This window comes from Lolium perenne, chromosome 2, assembly GCF_019359855.2.
Source record: "Lolium perenne isolate Kyuss_39 chromosome 2, Kyuss_2.0, whole genome shotgun sequence".
Lineage (NCBI taxonomy): Eukaryota > Viridiplantae > Streptophyta > Magnoliopsida > Poales > Poaceae > Lolium > Lolium perenne.
Genome location: NC_067245.2, coordinates 89827098 through 89851628, shown reverse-complemented (window position 1 = coordinate 89851628; position 24531 = coordinate 89827098).

Sequence of the window (24531 nt, the reverse complement as noted above, 5' to 3'; positions counted from 1 at the left end):
CGGTACTTGGTATTTGTCCGCTGTCTCCGTGTATGACGGCTAGCCATTTTTCGTCGCCGTTTGCGGCCTCTTCACGCGGCTCTGCCCGCGCTTTACCGACTCCGTCTACGTCGGCTCGCCGCTCTATACCGACTTTCGCGGCCTCTTCCCGCGGCTCTGGCCGCGCTTCGCCGATTTTGTCTCCCTCTACATCGACTTTTGCGGCCTCTTCATGCGGCTCTGCCCGCGCTTCGCCGACTTCGTTTACGTCAGCCCGCCGCTCTACATCGACTTTTGCGGCCTCTTCATGCGGCTCTGCCCGCGCTTCGCCGACTTCGTTTACGTCGGTCCGCCGCTCTACATCGACTTTTGCGGCCTCTTCGCGCGGTTATGGCCGCGCTTCGTCGACTCCGTTTACGTCGGCCTGTCGCTCTACATCGACTTTCGCGGCCTCTTCACGTGGTTATGACCGCGCTTTGCCGACTCTGTCTTCATCGGCTTGTTGCTCTCCGTCGCCCCCTTTAGTGGCCTCTGTGCGTGTGGGTGATAGCTCCTCGTCAGCACCTGCTTGTACGCCGACCTCTCCAGTCGCGCCCCTCTCTGCGTATGAGATAGCGCAGCTTCACTACCTGCTTGATGCTTGGGATTCCAGTTTACGTCAGCAGCCTCGCGGTCCGAGTTTCAGCCCTCGCCCTCATTGCACCTACTGTGGCAAGGTTGGCCACACTTCCTCCACCTGCTAGACGCGGGATCCCAGTTTACGTCAGCAGTTCCAGGATCGTCAGCAGGCTGGCTCTTCAGGATCTTCTGCAGTTGCACTCTCTGATCAGGACATTCTGAGGGGTCTTCATGGTCTGCTCGCTACTACAGACTCTTCCTCGCCGGGCGCTGCTGGTTCTGTGACTGGCTCTTCTGGCACTGCGCGACCACCACTTTCTACACAGTCAGGTACGTCCCCATGGTATCTGGATTCTGGAGCTTCCTTTCATATGACCTCTGAGTCTTCTATTCTGTCTGCTCTTCGGTCTCTTATTTCTCCTGTCCGTGTTGTCACGGCTGATGGTACCTCTATTCATGTTTCTAGTAGAGGCACCCTTTCTACTCCCTCTTTCTCTGTCCCTGATGTTTCTCATGTTCCTCATCTTCAGATGAACCTTTTCTCTGCTAGCCAGCTCACCGATTCTGGTTGTCGCGTCATTCTTGACGCTGAGTCTTGTGCTGTTCAGGATCGGCGCACACGCCCTGGTTGGAGCTGGCCCTCGTAGCCGTAAGTCTCCGGGGCTTTGGGAGTTAGACTGGCTTCGTGTTCCTTCCGCTGCCACTTCATCTGCCAGTTCTCCTCCGGTTGTTGCCTCTGTCACCGGCTCTTTTCAGCAGTGGCATCATCGTCTTGGTCACCTTTGTGACTCTCGCCTGTCGTCTTTGGTTCATCGTGGCCTTCTGGGGTCTGTCTCTGGAGATGGGTCGTTACACTGTCAGGGTTGTTGGTTAGGCAAACAGATTCAGCTTTCCTATCCTACTAGTGTGTCTGTCTCTCAGCGACCGTTCGATTTAGTCCATTCAGATGTTTGGGGTCCGGCTCCCTTCGCTTCGAAAGGGGGCCATCGATACTATATCTTATTCATTGATGATTTTTCACGGTACACCTGGGTGTTTTTCATGCACTCTCGCAGTGAGGTGCTCTTTATTTATCAGCGTTTTGCGACCATGGTCCGCACTCAGTATTCCTCACCCATTCGCGTGTTCCGTGCTGATTCTGCTGGTGAGTATATCTCCCAGCACCTTCATGGTGTCCTTGCTGAGGAGGGCACCCTCGCTCAGTTTTCTTGTCCCGGCGCGCATGCTCAAAATGGCATCGCCGAGCGTAAGCATCGTCATCTTCTTGAGACCACCCATGCTATGATGATTGCTTCTTCTCTTCCGCCACATTTTAGGGCTGAGGCTGTCGCTACGTCGGCCCACCTCATTAACATTCAGCCTTCCGCTGCTCTACAGGGTGGTATTCCTCTCGAGCGTCTCTCTGGTGTTTCTCCAGACTACTCGACTCTCCGTTCATTTGGTTGCGTCTGCTATGTCCTTCTGCCTCCTCGCGAACGCACCAAACTGACTGCTCAATCTGTTGAGTGTGTTTTTCTCGGATACAGTGATGAGCATAAGGGCTATCGCTGTTGGGACCCCGTTGGTCGTCGGATGCGCATCTCTCGTGACGTCACGTTTGATGAGACTCGTCCCTTCTATCCTCGCCCCACCTTGGGTACTTACCCGATGGATGATATCTCGTTTCTTCTTTTTCCGGATGCACCCCCTGCTGTCCCTCCTCCCCTCCCTCCTACTTCTGATGCGCCCCCTTCGGTGCCATCCTCTCCTCTATCTAGTCCACCTAGTACTCCTCGTTCTCCTGCTTCGGATCCTTCTGATGCTGTCCCTTCTTCCGCTTCCTCTGATGCGTTGTCCTCTGCTGATGACCTTCCCCCTTCACGGCCTATCCGTCAGCGTCGTGCTCCAGCTCGTTACTCTCCTAGTCAGTATGGTCTCTCTGTCGTTTCCGAGCCGACTTCTTATCGGGATGCCGAGCGTCATCCTGAATGGCAGCTTGCCATGGCTGAGGAGATCGCTGCGCTTGAGCGCACTGGCACTTGGGATCTTGTTTCTCCACCTTCTGGTGTTCGTCCCATCACGTGTAAGTGGGTCTATAAAATTAAGACTCGCTCTGATGGATCTCTTGAGCGCTATAAAGCGCGTCTTGTGGCTCGTGGCTTTCAGCAGGAGCACGGCCGTGACTATGATGAGACTTTTGCCCCTGTGACTCATATGACTACTGTGCGTACCCTTCTTGATGTTGCTTCTGTTCGCCACTGGTCTGTCTCCCAGCTTGATGTTCAGAATGCTTTTCTTAATGGCGAGTTGAGTGAGGAGGTTTACATGCATCCTCCTCCTGGGTATTCTGTTCCCGATGGGATGGTTTGTCGTCTTCGACGTTCTCTGTATGGTCTCAAACAGGCCCCTCGTGCCTGGTTTGAGCGCTTCGCCTCTGTGGTGACTGCTGCTGGTTTCTCTCCTAGTCTTCATGATCCAGCACTTTTCGTTCACACTTCTCCTCGTGGACGTACTCTTCTTCTTCTCTATGTTGATGATATGATCATTACTGGTGATGATCCTGAGTATATTGCCTTCGTCAAGGCTCGTCTTCGTGATCAGTTTCTTATGACTGATCTTGGTCCTCTTCGCTATTTTCTTGCATTGAGGTTACCTCCACTTCTGATGGCTTTTCTATCTCTCAGGAAAAGTACATTCATGATCTTCTTGCTCGTGTTGCTCTTGGGGATGAGCGCACAGTTGATACTCCTATGGAGCTGAATGTTAAGCTTCATCCTACTGATGGTGATCCTCTTCCTGATCCCACCCGTTATCGCCATCTTGTTGGGAGTCTTGTTTATCTTGCTGTCACTCGTCCTGATATTTCTTATCCTATTCATATTTTGAGTCAGTTTGTCTCATCTTCTACCACTGTTCACTATAGTCATCTCCTCCGTGTTCTTCGTTATCTTCGTGGCACGATCACTCGTCGCCTTTTCTTTCCCCGTTCCAGCTCTCTCCAGCTCCAGTGCTATTCGGATGCCACGTGGGCGAGTGATCCTACGGATCGTCGTTCGCTTTCTGCTTACTGTGTGTTTCTTGGTGGTTCGCTTGTTGCTTGGAAGACGAAGAAACAGGTCGCAGTTTCCCGTTCGAGTGTTGAGGCTGAGTTGCGGGCTATGGCTTTGTTGATTGCTGAGGTGACTTGGTTACGGTGGTTGCTTGCAGATTTTGGGGTCTCTGTTACGACACCCACTCCACTTTTGTCTGACAGTACAGGTGCTATCAGTATTGCACGTGATCCGGTCAAGCATGAGCTGACCAAGCATATCGGTGTTTATGCTTTTTACACGCGTGCACAGGTACAGGATGATGTTGTTGCGGTTCATTATGTGCCTTCAGATTTGCAGTTGGCGGATTTCTTTACGAAGGCACAGACTCGAGCGCAGCATGATTTCTTACTCTCCAAACTCAGTGTTGTGGATCCACCATGAGTTTGAGGGGGGTGTTAGATGTATATGTCTGTATATTGTAGTTTCCCCATATGTTAGGGGGCTTTCTGCATATGTGCACCTGTACATGTACTATATATTGTGGCCTTTGGCCCCTTGGTAATACTACACGCATATTTTCTAACAGCTACAAAGTGCCCGGTTACCGGTTAGTCTTACCCGGTGCTCCCCCTGTCGGAATCTAATTCTTTCCCAAAATAGAAATGGGGGATGCGGTGATAGTGACAGGTAACAACTTTGGCACTACGGATACTCCGAAAATATAAAAGCACATGGTCCTCCACATTTCCTTCCGCGTGTTTAAACCCGTGCAATCTTAGATGCGAAACTTCGTCCATTTTTTACAAAAAATTATTACATCCCCTAAAATCAACCCATACCACTAAGTATGTGTGATCTAATTGAGGATGTACAAAATGCAGTGATGGATGTAAAAATTTGTAAAAATTACATCCAAACTCACTAAAACTTGGATCACAAAAATACAGTGTTTTACACCTTTATCAATTGAAACATTCTGAATGTAGAAAAATGAAAAAAATTACAGCTAGAGTGGAGAAGAATTAATATAGTTACATCCATCTACTGATCTCCGGATGAATAGTTCAAGAGCCACTAATTAGTCTGCAAAAAATTACATCCAGGAACCATAATATACATCTTTCTACCGATTTTAGTCTGCCAAAAATCACTTCCAGGAACCATAATATACATCCTTCTACCAATCTGGAAGTAGAAAGTTTAAGAGGCAAAATTATTCTGCAAAATTTACATCCAAAAACATCATTTCGATTCTTCAATTGATCTGGAAGTAGAAAACTACATGACCGATATGCAATAGAGTAGATCAAGTAGTAATAAGCACCTTAAGAAGCATGAACTCGCGAAACAAAACAGAGAAGGATTAGGGGCAAGAAGAGACAAGGAGTGGAGATGATAGCACATACACACACTAGAGAAAAAAGTGGCTTGTTGGCCTGCTGGCGTGCAGGGCCATAGCTGCAGCAGCTATCGATTGGGAGCCAGGCGATGGGCGGTGCTGCTGCGCGAAGAGCAAAGGCTTTGACCAGGGCCTGGTGTGGAGATTGGTTGCCCTGCTGCTGTCGGTGTGCTGCAGGTCCTGTGCCGGCCCGGAGACCAAGTCGAAGACGAGCTGGAGCAGTGACGATTGGGGCTTGGCGGTCGGATCAAATCAGCACGTCAGCTCTGCATGAAAAACAATACGCTAGGGTTTTGGGCTATGATAGTGCACAACTCAATCGTGAGCGTGCCTTGGCATTATATAGGTACAAGGTATACAGAATTAGAGTCAGATACGGTTGGTTTATACAAGCACCATACCGTATGTCTATACTAAAGTATTAGATAGTTTATCACCCTCCCTCGATCTCAACGGGACAATGTAAGTTGAGATTGCATCGACAGAAAGTAAATAGTGGTAGTGGAAGAGGTTTAGTGAATATATCTGCCAGCTGATCCTTGGAGGAAATAAATCTGATTTGAAGCAACTTTTGAGCAACCCATTCTCGCACAAAATAAAAATCTACCTCGATGTGCTTAGTCCTTGCATGAAACACCGGGTTCGAAGAAAGAAACGTTGCTCCAATATTGTCGCACCATAAAATAGGTGGACTACTCTGTGATACTCCAAGTTCACCAAGTAAAGCTTGTACCCAAATAAGTTCAGCAGTTGCATTAGCAAGCGCCTTGTACTCAGATTCTATACTGGAACGAGAAACTGTAGCCTATTTATGAGCACTCCAGGAAATAAGATTACCACCATAGAAGATAGCAAAACCCCCGTTGATTGCCGGTCATCAGAATTGCCAGCCCAATCCGCATCAGAGAAGGCACACAGAAGATCGGGCGTTGTACGAGACGGCCGAAGTAGTAAACCATGGGACAGAGTTGCTTGCACATAGCGTAAGATGCGCTTGACTGCTGACCAATGGGAACACCGATGAGCATGTAGATACTGACAAACTTTGTTAACAGCAAACGAAATATCGGGGCGAGTCATAGTGAGATACTGTAATCCACCGACAATGCTACGGTATCGAGTAGAATCATCAGCAGAGAGGAGAGTACCATCAGTAGCAGAAAGTCTGTCAGTAGATACCATAGGAGTAGACACTGGAGTGCATTTATGCAACCATGCACGCTGCAGTAAATCAGAAGCGTACTTGTGTTGACTCATAAGAAGATCACGACCAAGTGTATGCACCTCGATTCCAAGGAAATAGTGTAGAGAGCCGAGATTCTTCAGAGCAAACGAAGCACCAAGCTGATGAACAAGGCGATCAGCTAGTAGACGAGCTCACCACAATAATATCGTCCACATAAACAAGTAAGTAGAGCGTGATGTCAGGGCGCCGGAGCATAAACAACGAAGTATCTGCTGTCGATGGAGTAAAACCAAGAACAACAAGGACAGAACTGAGTCGAGCATGCCAGGCACGTGGAGCTTGTTTCAACCCATAGAGAGCCTTGTCAAGACGACATAGGTAACCAGAACAATCGGAATTCTCAAAACCAGGAGGTTGCCGCATGAACACCTCTTCTTCAAGAACTCCATGTAAGAATGCGTTCTGTATATCGAGCTGACGAAGATGCCAACCTCGAGTGAGATCCATGGAAAGGAGTAGTCGAATGGTGGTAGGTTTAACAACGGTACTAAAAGTATCTGTTATATTGTGATCCAAATTCCAAGAAGAGGCTAACTTCTGACGAGCAGAGCGAGGCCCGTCGCCGGTAGGCTTGGGCCGAGCGAAGCCCCCCGCCGTACGGATCGTTGCCACCGTCTATATATATTCCCTGTAAGCCGCCGCTAGGGTTTGGTCGCATCATTGTGCATCTCGATTATAACAAGTGGTATCAGAGCCCGTGTTCTTTGGATCTAGGGTTTACGAGATGTCGTCACTGAAGTTCGATCTACCGCAGCTGGACTACACCACGAGATTTGCTTTGTGGCAAGTGAAGATGAGGGCGATTCTCGCCCAATCTTCAGATCTGGATGAAGCGATCGATGCTTTTGGCGAGAAAGCGAAGGATACCTGGACCGATGCGGAGAAGCGGAAAGACCGTAAGGCTTTATCGTTGATTCAACTCCATCTGTCCAATAATATTCTGCAGGAAGTGCTGCAGGAGAAAACCACCGCCGAGTTATGGGTCAAACTAGAGGAGATATGTTTGTCCAAGGATCTCACGGGCAGATTGCATGTGAAGATGAAGCTGTTCTCGCATAAGTTGCAAGAGGGAGGTTCGGTAATGAATCACCTATCTTCCTGAAAAGAGATTGTTTCTGATTTGCAATCTATAGAAGTTAAGTATGAGGATGAGGATTTAGGTCTTCTTCTTTTATGCTCGCTGCCTAATTCTTTCAGTAATTTTCGTGACACCATATTATTGAGCCGCGGCAAACTAACTCTCGCGGAAGTTTATGATGCTCTCCAACAAAAGGAGAAAATGAAATCTATGGTGCAGGCTGAAAGTTCGTCCTCCAAGGCGGAGGCATTAGAGGTCCGTGGCAGGCCTGAGCAGCGAGATAACTACTACCACAACAACAGAGATAAGAGCAAGGGCGACAGAGGTCGCTCAAAGTCCAAAGGATGTGACAAGTTCTGCAGGTATTGTAAGAAATCTAACCACAATATTGATGATTGTTGGAAGCTGCAGAACAAGGAGAAAAGGAACAGAACTTACCAACCGGAAAATAATGATGGTAATGGTAAGGCTGCCGTTGTCACCGGTAAGGGTGAGGCTGCTGTTGTTGCTGGTAATGATGGTAGTGATAGTTCTGATGGAGATTGCTTAGCTGTCTTGGCTGCATGTGTTTCACGTGATGATGAATGGATTCTTGATACTGCATGTTCGGTTCATATTTGTTGTAACAAAGATTGGTTCAGTTCTTATGAGTCTGTGCAGAGTGGAGATTTTGTGCGTGTGGGGAATGACAACCAGTGCAGCATTGTTGGCATTGGTTCTGTTCAGATCAAGACCCATGATGGGATGACACGCATGTTGACAGGAGTGAAACACATACCCTCCATGGCGAGGAATTTGATCTCTTTGAGTACCCTTGATTGTGACGGGTACAAGTACAAATGTGGGAACAAACTTTTGAAGGTATCATCAGGTTCTCTCATTATTATGATTGGTGATATGAATTCTGCGAAATTATATGTCCTTAGAGGTAGCACTTTGCCTGGTATTGCTGCTGCTGTTAGTTCTGATGAATCTAGTAAGACTAACCTTTGGCATAAGCGTCTTGGACATATGAGTGAGCTTGGCATGGCAGAATTGGCAAAGAGAGAGCTAATTGATGGCTGCGATTTAGTTAAGCTTGAGTTCTGTGAGCATTGCATCTTTGGTAAGCATAAAAGAGTAAAATTTAATGCTTCCGTTCATACCACCAAAGGCATTTTAGATTATGTACACGCTGATGTTTGGGGTCCGTCCCGTAGAACTTCTAATGGTGGTGCTAATTACATGCTTACTATTATTGATGATTACTCAAGGAAAGTGTGGCCGTATTTCCTGAAACATAAATCTAATGTTTTTAATGCTTTTAAGAAGTGGAAAGTTATGGTAGAAACCCAAACTGAAAAGAAGGTTAAGATACTCCGTACTGACAATGGTATGGAATTTTGTTCAAATGAATTTGATGAGTTTTGCAGCAATGATGGGATGGTAAGACATCATACCATTCCGTACACCCCTCAACAGAATGGCGTGGCTGAACGCATGAACAGGACCATTATTTCGAGGGCTCGCTGCATGTTGTCTAATGCAAAGATGCATAGAAGTTTTTGGGCTGAAGCAGCCTCCACCGCATGCTATCTCATCAACAGGTCACCTTCTGTTCCACTTGATAAGAAAACTCCAATTGAGGTATGGTCTGGTTCGCCTGCTGATTATTCAGATTTGAGAGTTTTTGGTTGCACTGCTTACGTTCATGTTGATAATGGAAAGTTGGAGCCAAGGGCTGTTAAGTGCATCTTCCTTGGTTATGGTTCAGGAGTTAAGGCATATAGATTATGGAATCCTAAAACTAAGAAAATTGTGTTGAGCAGGAATATCATTTTTAATGAGGCGGTTATGTTTAATGATAGTCCGTCTTCTGATATTTCTGATGTTATTGATTCTCCTGATGTTTCTGATGATGAGCAGCATAGAATTGGCGTGCAGGTGGAGCACGCAAAGTAGAATGAAAATGTGGTTCCTGAAACCAACAATGATGATAATGATGTTCCACCTTCACCACCTATTGTTCAGCGACAAGGACGGTCTATTGCTGCTGACTGCCCTAAGAGAAATATTGCACCTCCTACCCGATTAATTCAAGAATGTGATATTGTTGATTATGCTTTGAGTTGTGCTGAAAAGGTGGAGCATGATATTGAACCAGCTACATATACTGAAGCCATTGCTTCAGTTGATAAAGAGAAGTGGGTAGGTGCGATGCAAGAAGAGATGCAATCGCTTGAGAAGAATGGCACATGGGATGTTGTGTACTTACCTAAACAAAAGAAGGCTGTCCGCTGCAAGTGGATATTTAAAAGAAAGGAAGGTTTGTCTCCTAATGAGCCTCCACGGTTTAAGGCAAGGTTAGTAGCAAAAGGTTTCAGTCAAATTCCAGGTGTTGATTATAATGATGTATTCTCCCCGGTTGTGAAGCATAGTTCTATTCGTGCTTTCTTTGGTATTGTTGCTATGCATGATCTTGAGCTTGAGCAGCTAGATGTAAAGACTGCTTTTCTGCATGGTGAGTTGGAGGAGGAGATATATATGGACCAACCTGAAGGTTATGTTGTGCCTGGTTAGGAGGATCTTGTTTGCAAATTAAAGAGGTCCCTTTATGGTCTGAAAGCCGCCACGATTGGTATAAAAGGTTTGATTCATTTATGCTTACACATGGTTTTGAGAGATCTCAGTATGATAGTTGTGTGTATATCAAGTTTGTTAATGGATCACCTATTTATGTGATGCTATATGTTGATGATATGTTGATTGCTGCCAAGAGCATGAAAGAGATCACTATTTTAAAGAAGGGATTTCTATTTTCGTGCCCCTGGTTCGTTAGTTGTACTCAGTTTTCCCCAGTCCCTTAGTTTTTCCTCAGTTTTCCCCTCCTCTAGTTTGAAACACGCACAAGTGCTGGAACGGCCGGTAGCCGTCAGGTCAGAGGCCTTGACCGTTAGTCTGACCGGGTGGGGCCGCATAGGGGCAGCTCCTCCCTGACCGTCTCGTGCTGACGGGTAGGGTCAGGAGACACGTCGGAGCAGCCATCCATCTATCGCTGACGTGTGGGCCGTTTTATTTCATGATTTTATACGCGGTGCTGCCAATGACAAATGGGGCCGCTCTATAGGGCTGCCGCAGCCAATGACCAGTGGGGTCATCTATTTTTCAGGAAAAGACATATATTGCCGCTCTGTGGGGCTGCCGCAGCCAATGACCAGTGGGGTCGTCTATTTATTTAGAGAAACTCATATATTGCCGCTCTGTGGGGCCTCCGCAGCCAATGACCAGTGGGGTCGTCTATTTTTCAGGAAAATACATATATTGCCGCTCTGTGGGGCTGCCGCAGCCAATGACCAGTGGGGTCGTCTATTTATTTAGAGAAAATCATATATTGCCGCTCTGTGGGGCCTCCGCAGCCAATGACCAGTGGGGTCGTCTATTTTTCAGGAAAAGACACATATTGTCGCTCTGTGTGGCTGCCGCAGCCAATGACCAGTGGGATCGTCTACTTATTTAGAGAGAAAAAAATCATATATTGCCGCTCTGTGGGGCCTGCGCAACCAATGACCAGTGGGTCGTCTATTTTTCAGGAAAACTCACATATTGCCGCTCTGATATATGTCTTTAGAGAATATCATAGAGAGAAGCAACAAGTTCGCTAATTAATTATTCTTAAGCTAGACCGGAGAACCGCTGGCAGCTCGTTCCCCACCGTCGGACGGAGCAGCCATCGCCGGCGCCTCGTCGCGCCGCCGGCCTCATCCCCGGCGGCGTCGGACGAACTGCGGCGCTGCACGTCAACCACGGCTCCAAAGCACTTGTTTCGTCCGCACGCATTGTACCCACCGCAGGAAAGTCCGCCGCAAGCAGATCCGCCGCCCACGACGACCGGGATTTGTTCCGCGCACCAATTGGTATAGCTTGGTAAGACCTCCGCTTCTGCCTCCCCCGCCCCCTAATCGATTCGGTTCCCGTAATTTATTGGAGTTTGCAGGTACGAAATAGTCCTCAATGTCTGGTCGTAGCGGGTACACCGGCGAGGGTGGGGATTCGATCATGTCGTGGCCACGTTCTACTTCTCCTACCTCGTCGGAAGTGCAGGTATCTAGCTTCAGCTCTCTGTACTACCGTTGAATTTGAAGTTCCGCCATGGCCTGTTGGGGTGATTTCAGTTGTTCTTTTTTCCATTATTGTTACAGTTAGCCAGGCAAGCTGATGATCCATGGTACATTGCATACCAAGATGAATCAACCCAGTGGTGTAGCCAGAGGATGGATTTGGAGGAGAAGGTGGCCAATTTAGGTGATGAATTGGCCCGTAAAAACCTGATGATATTCGAGCTGAAGCGTATTGTGGAGGAAGAAAAGAAGAATTCAGAGCTTATTCGCAAGGAGAAGTTGAGAGTTGAGACAGATCTTGCCGTATTTGATCAAGTGGTATAAAATCTAGAACATGAACTTAAAGTGATGGGAGAGGAGAAAAGTAGATTCATCTGTGCAGTTTTATTAGGTGTCATCCCTGTCCTAGCAGTTATGTGGTTCTGGTAGACGATTTAGTATAGAATTGTTATTCAGTAGATGGCTCTAACCACTGTATTTTGTTGTGGCTCTAAGCACTGTATTTTGGTGTACAATTTCCTACTTGTGCTAAGTAATGCGCACGATAATTTTAGAATGCATGAACATTTTATAAAAGTGAAGGGATCCCAAAAGTGAAAGCATGTACCAGCCTCCGGATCAAATACATATCAATATCTTCCCAATCAAGTTGGGATAGAATTCAAATCATACATACGGATGTACATGGACACATCAAGAACGTGGAGAAGCTTTTTTTGAGACGGAGGTAGTAGTTCGAACAATTTTATCCCATTTGGAAATTGAAAAATACAAATTTATCATAATTTATCCCAATTTGCGGCGTCGAACACGATCATCTGCGCCATCAAACGTTGAAGCGATGTTATCGGCGATGGCTTCAATGTTCGTGGCATCGATGACCAGTGTCGGAACCGCCGCTGTCTTGGTGTACTTCATCAGCGACGGATCTACGGAGGGCTGGATCGGCGGCTTTGCAGCGCGGTTGTAGACGATGGCTTCAATTGTCTTGGCATCGATTCGCACTCTCGGCACTGGAAGTGAGACATCAACAGGCTCCGACATTGAAGGCTGGGTCTGCGCTGTCGAAGCGATGTTGTAGGCGATGGCTTCAATGTTCGTGGCATCGATGACCACTGTCGGCACGGCCGCCGTCTTGGTGTTCTTCATCATTCAACAGATCTGAGAATAGAATCCTCACCGGTTAGAGACAGAGAGAGACATTTCAACTATTTCTGACGGTTAGATCCTCACCGGCACTCTTAGATCCACGGCGCACGCACGGTTAGATCCGCGCCGCCGCACGCCGCCGCACGCACGGTTAGATCCGCGCCGCCGCATGCCGCCGCACGCACGGTTAGATCCGCGCCGCCGCACGCCGCCGCACGCACGGTTAGATCCGCGCCGCTGCACGCACGGTTAGATCCGCGCCGCCGCGACCGCCGTAGTAAGAGAGGAAATACGAGAGAGGAGGATGCGACTGGAATATGCGACTGCCAGGGTTGGTAGGTATGTGCTCTGCTCTTGTCTCCGTATGCGTCCATCGTGGTAGAGAGAGAGATACAGGCCGTCCGATCATAAATGATCGAACGGTGCAAGCGTTCGTTGAGCTTTCAACTAACCAAGATCCGTGTGACATACATCTCGACCAATCAGAGATCAGCCAGTGAGTACAAGTTAGGAAAACTGAGTAGAACTAAGAGGGGGAAAAGTGAGGAAATGTTTATCGGAAGGGCAAAACTAAGTATGACTGAGTAAAACAAGTGGGCCTGGAGGGGAAAAACTGAGTAACACTAAGTAAAACAGGGGCACCCAAATAATAAACGGACTAAGGGAAATTGAAGCTTTTGGCATAAAAATTGTAAAATTGTGTTATTTGAACAATATATTACATTTTGGCCGACTAGATATTGTTTGCAACTCAAAGATACACAAGTGTGACGAATTTGGACTCATTTGGACAAAGTTTGTAAGCATAGTGGGTATTTGGGAGGTGTATTGAGCAGAAAGCCCTGCATCTTCATATCTAGTAGCTCATGGACTAGGAAGTGGTTTTGAAGCTTTTGGCATAAAAACTTCATATCTCTATATTTCCTTTTCCATTATTATTTCTCTAGGTTGTAGGTAACATAACAAGGCTCCATGGGAAGGTTCCACCATGTTTTGAATTATTTTGAATTGAACCCTAAAACCCTAAAACCCTAAAATGATAAATGTGGCTTAAATGTGGCATACAAATTGTTCATACAAATTCAAATTGTTCAACACAAAGGGATCCCCAATACAAAGGGAACCACAATACAAATTGTTCATACAAATTCAAATTGTTCAACACAAAGGCATCCCCAATACAAATTGTTCAACACAAAGGGATCCCCAATACAAAGGGAACCACAATACAAATTGTTCATACAAATTCAAATTAGTTGTTCAGAATAAAATCTTTCTCTTGCTCCTGGTGTGACTCGCCGGGGCCACCACCTTACTCCGGGTAACCCTACCAGGGATATTACCGGTGTCTACCTTCCTTTTGCCCTCTTTCTTGTTCTTCTTCTTCTGCAAAGCTTGTGCTTTTTCTTCTGCCATGTACTCTTCGAAGTTAGCTTCTATCATGGCCTTACTACTTTCGAGGCATTCTCGACTATACTGTTCCCTCTCCTCTAGACTCATCGGTTGAAGCCATTCTACATCCATCTGTTCCCTCTGCTCTCGATCCATCGGTTCAATCTCCTCATGTTCAATTGCTGCTTCAATCTCCTCTGCATTTGCTGCTTCAATCTCCTCATGTTGAACTGCTGCTTCAATCTCCTCTGCATTTGCTGCTTCAATCTCCTCATGTTGAACTGCTGCTTCAATCTCCTCTGCATTTGCTGCTTCAATCTCCTCATGTTGAACTGCTGCTTCAATCTCCTCTGCATTTGCTGCTTCAATCACCTCATGTTGAACTGCTGCTTCAATCTCAAGTTGAATTGCTGCTTCATTCTCCTCTGCATTTTCTGCTCCCGCCTGATCTTCCATTCCAAAAGCTGGGTCAACTCCATTTTTACAAAGCCTAGCAATGTGTCCAGGAATTCCACAATGTTTGCACTTACGTTTTCGAATTGGTGCACCACCCTCTGCACTAGCTCTGATCCTATTCTTCCTCGCCCTACCTGCCGGTCTAGTCAATACTGGAGAGTACAGTTTGAAGCCTGGATCGACTTTCATCCATTGGTCTTTTCCCAACAAGGTAGGAACATTCATAGCATATGCAGCCCTAAATTTGGCAACAGAGAAATACTCTGACACATACTGATCAACTTCACCATCTTCACCCCCTATAACACTCATGAAAAACAATGCGTGTATGCAGGGTATCCCACGGATCTGCCATCCCCTACAATGGCATGTCCTATCAACCAAACTCACTGGATACCTCCACTGCCTATTTTCTTTGTCAGTGTAGGTTACCTCAGCCTCCATTCCTTTTCTGACGCATTGCATCCTCAATTGTTTTGCCCTGGCATGCAAAGACTTAATCAAAGATGGGAGCATGAGATGGCCAACATAATTTGTGGATGCAATTCTTTGACGCAGATCGATCTTTATCATGATCATCTACCTAATCTTATCAAATATTTGCCACAGCATAAGCCCTTTCAATGACTTGACCTTTGAATTGAAACTCTCCGCAAGGTTACTTGTTACATAGTCTACCTTGCAAATTTCATTGAATTGGCTTCTTGACCACACCCTACCATGATGTTCATCCAAGTACTCCTTCACCCCAGGTTTTTGTTTATACAACACATCCAAATGAAACAGATGCTTCCTAGAGTTGCATGTGTATGAAGCTGGCCATAGGTTGTCAGTAAAAACTTTACCCTTGAATTTCTTTGTAAAATTCTGTACCAAGTGTCGCATACATTCCCTATGCTCCACTCCAGGGAATACTGCTTCTACCGCAGTCTCCAAACCTTTGCAAGCGTCTGTGTGGATAACAAGTCTTGGTGGATGACCTATAAGGTCGCGCAAATTCTGCAGAAACCAAGTCCAACTTTCCTGTGACTCAACCTCCAAAACCCCATAAGCAACAGGGAACATCCAATTATGTCCATCAACTGCAGTAGCAGCAACTAGCTGTCCTTTAAACCTGCCATGAAGAGCTGATGCATCCACGGCCAAATAAGGCCTGCAACCCTCCAAAAAGCCTTTCCAGCACGCTTTGAAACAAACAAAAGCCCTTCTAAAACATTCCTTGTGCATTACCTTCCCGCTTTTCAATTTGTAGGGAACTGTATGCTTGTCTATCGCTACAACACTGCCTGGACTAGCCATCTCCACTTCAGCTTTGAAAGTGTAAAGCAACTGAAAGCTTTCATTCCATGGACCATTGATCTTGTCAAGAGCCATTTCCTTTGCATAGAACATCCTCATGTAAGGTACTTCCATTTTATACTTCTCAACCACCTTTTTTACGAGTGCTGTTGGACCAAGTGAAGGATCTTCTCTCAGCCAATCTAGGATTATATCTGCCAACCACCTAGTCTTCGCTAGCTTTGTTTTCAGCTCTGGCTCTCCCCCTAGAGGTGGACACCTATGGATCTCCTTATTCTTCTTTATCTGAAACATAATGATAAGGGATGTCAGTAATAGATAACAAATTTTACACCATGATCTAAATACCCAACTGGTTGGCGTAGTACCTGAACCAAGCTGCTTCTACGCATTGTGGATGCATGCAGCCTAAACCTACACCTTGGGTATGGGCATTTAATTGTGAACCTACCTGGCTCACTTTTAATAACCTCAAAATTATTCTTAGTGAGAATGTGATATGTAGTAATTGCATTACGGCAGTCCATCATCGTTTGAAACACGGTGCCTTCTACAAGCTGGGGATTCTCCCTGTTCCACTCAATTGTTGGCAAGTCTTCACCTTCGTAATCGGCTAAAACGAGGCTGTCATCATTCTCATTCTTCTCTTCATCATCAGTGTCATCAAATCTGGCACCAAAAGCCATATCTTCCATGTATTGATCCTCCATTGCCTGCTTACTGCATCGATCTACCAATTCAGGAAACATCAACTCATCCTCATCATCTTGAGGAGGCTGATCCTCAATGTCTGCATCGTCCTCCACATCGACCGTACGAACGATCTGGCTACCACTAGCACTGGGGACAGATGGTGCTGCTGTGGACCTACAAGGAGCGCCACGGCGCACACTATTAGCAGAGGCAGCAGCAGTAGAGAGACATGATGCCCGACCACCTGATGATGCCCCAGCACCAGAGAGAGATGATGCCTGGCCCCTGTCCACATGGATACGAATTTTACCGAACCGGCAAGAAGCATTCAAAGCAAAAAGAAATCCCAGATCGTCTTCGGAAATTAGTGGAACAAATCTTCCCTCCGAGCTGTTGAAATATTCGAAATGAACTGCATCGAGAGAGCTCCAGGTGTAGTTATCGTAGATGTTAGCTTTGAAATCCGTTAACGAGATGGTGGTTGCAACCACCGCAGGGAAGTTAAACCCAGTCTTACAGCATTTAGAATCACGCGTAAAGCTAGAATCCAGCCTAACCACCAGCCGAAAAGCCAGCGCTGGATCCATCCTATTCGAAAAGCAACGCAGTTAGTTGAGCAACAACGATTGGCGCTCAAAAACTGCCTACTGTTAATTCACATGGGATAGGCAGACGATGCTTACCCAGATGGAATCCATGCGTTAGATCCCTCCGATTCCCAATCTTCTCCACGGCTGGCGGGAATAGTCTGCACACCAGACGGAATTACAAAGAGGACAGGGGTAGATCCAGATCTGGTGGAGGCGGAGCCCGGGGGTGGTGGTGGGGGCGGGGCTGGCTCGGCGGCGGACGACGCCATAAGGTAGGTGGGCAGGATGGCGTGGCGGCGGAGGGGCGGTGTGTGAGCTCCTCCAGTCTCAGACGGAGGGGAAAGCTTTGGGTCAGCTCTTCCAGTCAATAGTCAACACATTTCGAAAGCAACGGTCAAGTCAAAACCACCGCGGCTCCCTAGCCGTCACCGGTAACGGAAGGCCTCTGAACAGACGGCAACCCTCCCGTCCGAGCCTCTGAAAGGGGTTTCAAACTAGAGGGAGGGGAAAACTGAGGAAAAGTTAAGAGGCTGGGGAAAACTGAGTACAACTAACGAACCAGGGGCACGAAACTAGAAATCCCTTTAAAGAATCAATTAAGTAGTGAGTTTGAGATGAAGGATCTTGGTCCTGCTAAGAAAATACTAGGCATGGAAATTAAAAGGGACAGAAAGTCTAGTTTGTTGTTTCTTAGTCAAGAAAAGTACATTGAGAAAGTTCTTCATCGTTTTAATATGCATGATGCAAAGTCAGTTACTACTCCTATTGCTTCTCATTTAAAGTTGCCAGCTTTGCAATGTCCTAGCTCTGAAGATGATACTGAGTACATGTCTCGAGTTCCCTATTCTAGTGCTGTTGGTTCCTTGATGTATGCCATGGTTTGTTCACGTCCTGATCTGTCATATGCTATAAGTTTGGTCAGTCGATACATGATTAATCCTGGTAAAGAACATTGGAAAGCTGTTCAGTGGATTTTCAGGTACCTTCGCGGCACATCAAAAGCTTGCTTGAGGTTTGGCAGGATTGGTGAGGGGCTCGTCGGATATGTGGATTCAGATTATGCTGGTGATTTGGATAAGAGAAGGTCCCTCACAGGTTATGTGTTTACTGTTGGTGGATGTGCTGTTAGCTGGAAGGCTACTTTGCAGGATGTTGTTGCACAATCTACTACTGAGGCTGAGTACATGGCTATTGCTGAGGCAGGTAAAGAGGCTGTTTGGCTGAAAGGTTTATATGCTGAGCTTTGTGGAGATAATTCTTGCATTAAGTTGTTCAGTGATAGTCAAAGTGCTATTTATCTTACTAAAGATCAGATGTTCCATGAGAGGACAAAGCACATTGATATTAAGTACCACGCAATCAGAGATGTGGTTGCAATAGGTAAAGTGAAGGTATGCAAGATTAGTACTCATGATAATCCTGCTGATATGATGACTAAGCCTGTCACTGTGTCCAAGTTTGAGCTTTGCTCAAGCTTGGTTGGTATAACTGTTTAGCCCAAGTGTCTATAGGCGCCAGCAAGTATTTTCTTTGTTGATTCAGGTGATTGTTGAAGTTCATGCTACAAGGAATTTGTCTCAAGGTGGAGTTTGTTATATTGTGATCCAAATTCCAAGAAGAAGCTAACTTCAGACTCGCTTCGCTCGGCCCAAGCCGGTACGGATCGTTGCCACCGTCTATATATATTCCCTGTAAGCCGCCGCTAGGGTTTGGTCGCATCATTGTGCATCTCGATTATAACAGTATCCTCGTAGTCTAGGCCGTAGCGTTGCTTGAACCCCTTTGCCACCAATCGAGCTTTGTATCTGTCAATAGACCCATCAGGTTTCCTTTTAATTTTGAACACCCATTTACAGTCAATTATGTTGACATCAGAACGAGGAGGAACAAGATGCCAGGTCTTGTTTCGCTGTAGAGCACTAAATTCATCTTCCATGGCTGTCCTTCAATGCGGTGAAGTCATGGCCGCTCTATGATCACGCGGTTCAGTGTTGACAAGAGCTGCATCCAAGCGAGAAGTGTTCCATGCAATCGTTCCATCTGTGCGATGTTTCTCCTGCCGAATACCGCGCTGAAGGCTGATGACCCACAAGTATAGGGGGTGTATCGCAGTATCTTCGATAAGTAAGAGTGTCGAACCCAACGAGGAGCAGAAGGTGTTGACAAGCAGTTTCGATGAAGGATTCACTGTAAATGCTCACAGACAAGTATTCAGGGGGTTTTGATGTAGCAGTTGAATAAAGTACGAGTAAATAAAGTGCGAGAGTAACAATTGCAGCGAGTGGCCCAATCCTTCTTAGCACAAAGGACAAGCCGGTTTGTTTACTTATAATGACCAAACATTCTCGAGGACACACGGGATTTTAGTCTAGTGCTTTCGCTACATACGGCTAATTAATCTTCATTGTTTTGATAAGTGTTATGTGGGTGAACCTGTGCTAATGTACCGCCCTTCCTAGGACTAATACATACTTGTGATTATACCCCTTGCAAGCATCCGCAACTACAAGAAAGTAATTAAGAATAAATCTAACCACAGCCTTAAACTCTGAGATCCTGCTATCTCTCCTGCATCGATATACCAACGGGGGCTTAGGTTTCTGTCACTCCGGCAACCCCGCAATTGGCAAACGAGTACAAGATGCATTCCCCTAGGCCCATAAAGGTGAAGTGTCGTGTAGTCGACGTTCACACGACACCACTAGAAGAATAACACCACAACTTAAATATCATAACATTGAATATTACTCAACCATAATTCACTACTAACATTTAGACTTCACCCATGTCCTCAAGAACTAAACGAACTACTCACGAGACATCATATGGAACATGATCAGAGGTGATATGATGATGAATAACAATCTGAACATAAACCTTGGTTCAATGGTTTCACTCAATAGCATCAATAACAAGTAGAAATCAATACCGGGAGAGTTTCCCCTATCAAACAATCAAGATCAAACCCAAATTGCTACGGCGGTGACGATGTCCAGCGGTGGAGACGGCGGTGATGATGGTGGAGATGATGATGATGGTGATGGAGATGATGTCCAACTCGATGGCGGTGACGATGGCGTCGATTTCCCCCTCCCGGAGGGAATTTCCCCGGCGGATCTCAGCCCGCCGGAGAGCTCTTTTCTCTCTGGTGTTCTCCGCCCCGCAGAGGCGGCTGTAACTCTTCGCGAGGTACCCTCTGTGGCTTAGTTCTTCGGGACGAAGGATTTCGCGAAGAAAAGGAGGCGAGAGGGGCTGTGGGCCCCCCTCCTCACCAGGCGGCGTGGCCAGGCCATGGGCCGCGCCGGCCTATGGTCTGGGCCCACCTTGGGTCCCCTCGGCTCCCCCTTCTGGCTTCCTTCGTCATCTGGAAAAATAGGATTTTTGGTATAATTTCCTTCCACAGTTGATCTTCCGAAATATTGCGTTCTTACGGTGCTTTTTCCAGCAGAATCCTGGCTCCGGTGCTCGATCCTCCAATAATCATGAAACATGCAAAATAGATGAAATAACATAAGTATTATGTCCAAATATGAAATATATCAATGAATAACAGCAAATTATGATATAAGATAGTGATGCAAATTGGACGTATCAACTCCCCCCAAGCTTAGACTTCACTTGTCCCCAAGCGAAACTGAACTCGGTAAACAGGACCACATGTTTATGGAGTGAAGAGTCGATCAATAAAATACGGACAAGAAGCATCATATTCATTCACACAAGACATTTGTCGGGGGGAAGACCCCGGGTAGGGCAATGGACGCGGAGCAGCCGGCTGGCCACTGGCCGGCTCGCGGCAAAGGCCGGCTGAGGAGCAGCCGGCTGGCGCCGTGGCTGGCTGGTCCGGAAGCCGGCTGGCTCTAGGTCCTAGTCGGCCTGGCTACGGCCGCCAATGCTGTGGCTGGGCCGGCTTCTACAAGCCATATCCGACTGGGGGTTTGTACCTCAGACCGACTCGAGGCTGGCGAGTCTTGCACTAGAAGGAACCGGGTTGGTGATCCGGGTTCCCAAAGTCCACGCTGACTTCATCTTCCGTAAAGCGCGGGGCACTGTGGAGCAATAGTGCCACGCGCCGGACAGGCCATCATGTCCACGTCGATCCGTACTGGCTACAGTGGCTGATGGCGACAGGGACACCTCCTCTCCATACCGCTGACCTTGGCAGCCGGATGGGACAGGCCATGAGGCCTCAACGACTCCTGACGTCACTGCCTCGGGAAGGAGCGGAAGCCGGAGCCGGCCAAGCCGGCCAGTAGACTATAGGGTCTTATATGTAAAGTGCCAGTGCCTATATAAGCCGCACTACCCCCTCTCGTGCAGGGGATCGATCATTCTCACTTCACTTCCACCCTTAGCGCTGCCCTGTGAGAGAGACTCTCGTCTTCCTTAGCCTCCCAGGAGCAGCCGGACACAGCTCAAGGAGCAACCTTGTATTGTGTGATCATCATATACACTCTAGCAGGAGTAGAGGTGTTACCTCCATTGGAGGGCCTCGAACCTGGGTACGTCGCTGTGTCGCTCGTCCCCATACCCGCATCCGGATACCGCCTTGAGATCTCCTAGGAACCACCTTCGTTAGCCACCCTATGGCATATGCCGTGACGATACCACGACATTTGGCGCCCACCGTGGGGCCTTCAGCATCCTCGGCCGGTGTCTTCATCCGGACGGGCCTCACCATCACCACCGGCGAGCGAGTCGCTTCAGGCTTGATCTGGAGATTCGGCTCCCTCGACTGCGTCAGCGACAACGCTGGCTGCTTCGCCGACCGGCCCTTCCCAGCCGGCGGCAGCGTCATCTCCTTCGGCGGCCACGACGTCTACGTCGCCACCGTCGCACCGCCGCGCTACCCGCGGCAGGTGCTGCGCTGCGCAAGCCCTCCTCCGCGAGCCGGCAGCAGCGCTCCCGCCAGCCCCGCCGTCGTGCAAGTCATGATGGCTGGCGAGGAGCTCCCCACCAAGAACCCGCGCACCCGTGGCCCCAACCTGGAGCGCAACGTCGACCCCAACGCCTCCGGCTCGGGCCCAAAGGCGCCGCCACCTCCATCCCGGCTGGACGAAGTCCGGACGAAGTTGAGCTCTCCGCTCACTGCAGGTGGCGACGCCGCCACCGTCGAGGCGGACCTGGAAGCACATCGCCAGCTCCTCCTCCAGCAGGCCGAAGAGCTGGTTGCAGCCAAGCGCCAGCTGGCCATCACCCAGCGTGAGTTCGAGCACGCCCATGGCTTCACACCAGGCGGCAACAACCCCAGCCGAGCCGGCATGATCCGCAAGCGCGGAGGCGGCTTAGGCGCTGAGATCGAGCGTGACGGCGTGGAAGCGCCGGCTCCGTCCGCGGAGCTGCCCGTCTACAACACCCCCGACAAGAACATCCTCGCAGCTGAAGCGGCTTCGAAGGAGCTAGCCCTCCTCGAAGGAGAAGAGCTGCGCCGCCAGACGCAGCGCGTAGCTGACCTGTGCCGGGCTGCAGCTGAGCAGACCAAGGACCCCAGGTATGATGCTTCGAAAGCTCCTCCCGTCTGCGCTGCTGCAGGCACCAGCAAGGACCCCCACAGAGACACGGCCGAGTCCGCCTCGCCCGCACCAAGCCGGCACAGAGACTCCCGCGACACCCGCGCAGGTTCAAGCCGGACAAGCCGGCTGGACGGCGGCCACAGCGGCCGCAACCGCCCACCACCAAACCGGAACGAGGAGCATGACTCCGAGCTGGCGGCGCCGAGGCGCCAACACAGGCCGGCTCCAGAGCGAACCGGCACCCGCCAGCCGGCACGTTCCCAGCTGGGCCCCCGCGTCGAGCCCGTCGACGCCAGAGACCGCCTCGATCGGCTGGTCGAGTCCCGCATCGCGGAAGAAGAGGCGCCGGCTTGCCCCAAGTGCTTCGGGCCCCGCATCGCCAACGAGCCCATGCTCGACGGCTTCCAGCTCCCCCGCGACACACCCAAGTACGACGGCACCGCCAAGCCGGAGGACTGGCTGCAGGACTACTCCACCACAGTCGGCATCTCCAGAGGCAACAAGCGCTGGGCGGTGCGCTACTCCCCCCTGATGCTGGTCGGCTCCGCCCGCACCTGGCTCAACAACTTGCCAGCCGGCAGCATCAACGGCTGGCTTGATTTCGAGGAGGCCTTCATCAGCAACTTCACCGGCACCTATCGCCGGCCGGGTCGCCCCCAGCAGCTCGAGATGTGCAAGCAGGGCCCGGACGAGACGGATCGCGCGTACCTGACGCGCTGGTGCGAGATGCGCAACTCCTGCGAGGGCGTGCACGAGATCCAGGCCATCAGCTTCTTCATGGGCGGCTGCCGGCCCAACACCATGCTGTGGCACAAGCTGCGCCGCAGCGAGCCCAAGTCCATGGCCGCTCTCATGGCCATCGCCGACAAGTACGCGCTGGCTGAGGAAGCCGGCAAGGCGACGGCTGAACCAGTGCCAGCTCCCTCTAGGCGGGACCACCACAAGTCGGCTGAGCACAAGCCGGCAGACGGCGCCTCTCATGGCAGCTGGCGGGACAACTACCGCGGCAAGCGTCACAGCGACCAGCCGGACCGCCGGTACGGCTCCGCCCACGTAGCCGCCGTGGCAGACAACGCGGCAGGCGGCAGCCGCCTCCAGAAGCAAGACCGGCAATGGAAGCCGAAGTACACCTTCGAGCAGATGCTCGACTCGTCGTGCAAGTACCACAGCGGCAAGAACCCCTCCAACCACACCACCCGCGACTGCCACTTCATGAAGCGGCTGACAAGCGGTGAACCTCTCCCGCCTCCACCCCCGCCCCCTCCAGCCGGCGGGCCGGGTGGCGCAGCCGGCGCGGAGAACGCCAACCTCGAGCACCATGAGGCTAACCAAGTGCACCATGGCCGATATCTGGCCGAAGATGCTACCTACATCATCTTCACCTCCAAGCCCGAGGACAAGACGAGCCAGCAGAGCCGTTCCCTCGAGGTCAACGCGGTCATACCGCCGGTCCCCAGTACCTAAACTGGTCAGAGCAGGCCATCACTTTTGATCGCCGCGACACACCGGCTGTCCTACCGAAGCCGGGCAGCTACGCCATGGTCCTCGACCCCACCATTGGCACGACTTGGCGCAGCGTGCGTTTTTCGCGCGTCCTCATCGACGGCGGCAGCAGCATCAACATCCTCTACCGCGACACCGCCCGCAAGCTAGGCATCCAGGAAGCCGAGCTGCGTCCCACCCCCACCGTCTTCCATGGCATCGTGCCGGGCCACTGCTGCCAGCCGATTGGCCGGATCACGCTGGAGGTGATGTTCGGGAAGCCGGATCACTTCTGCACCGAGAAGATAGAGTTCGAGGTGGTGGACCTCGTCAGTCCCTACCACGCGCTCCTGGGCAGGCCGGCCCTGACCAAGTTCATGGCGGTGCCCCATTATGGGTACCTGAAGATAAAGCTGCCTGGCCCCAAGGGGGTCATCACCATAGCCGGCGACTATCGCCGCTCCATGGACTGCGCCACGCAGAGCTCCAAGATGGCCCAGACGCTGGTCATCGCCACCGAGAAGCAGCT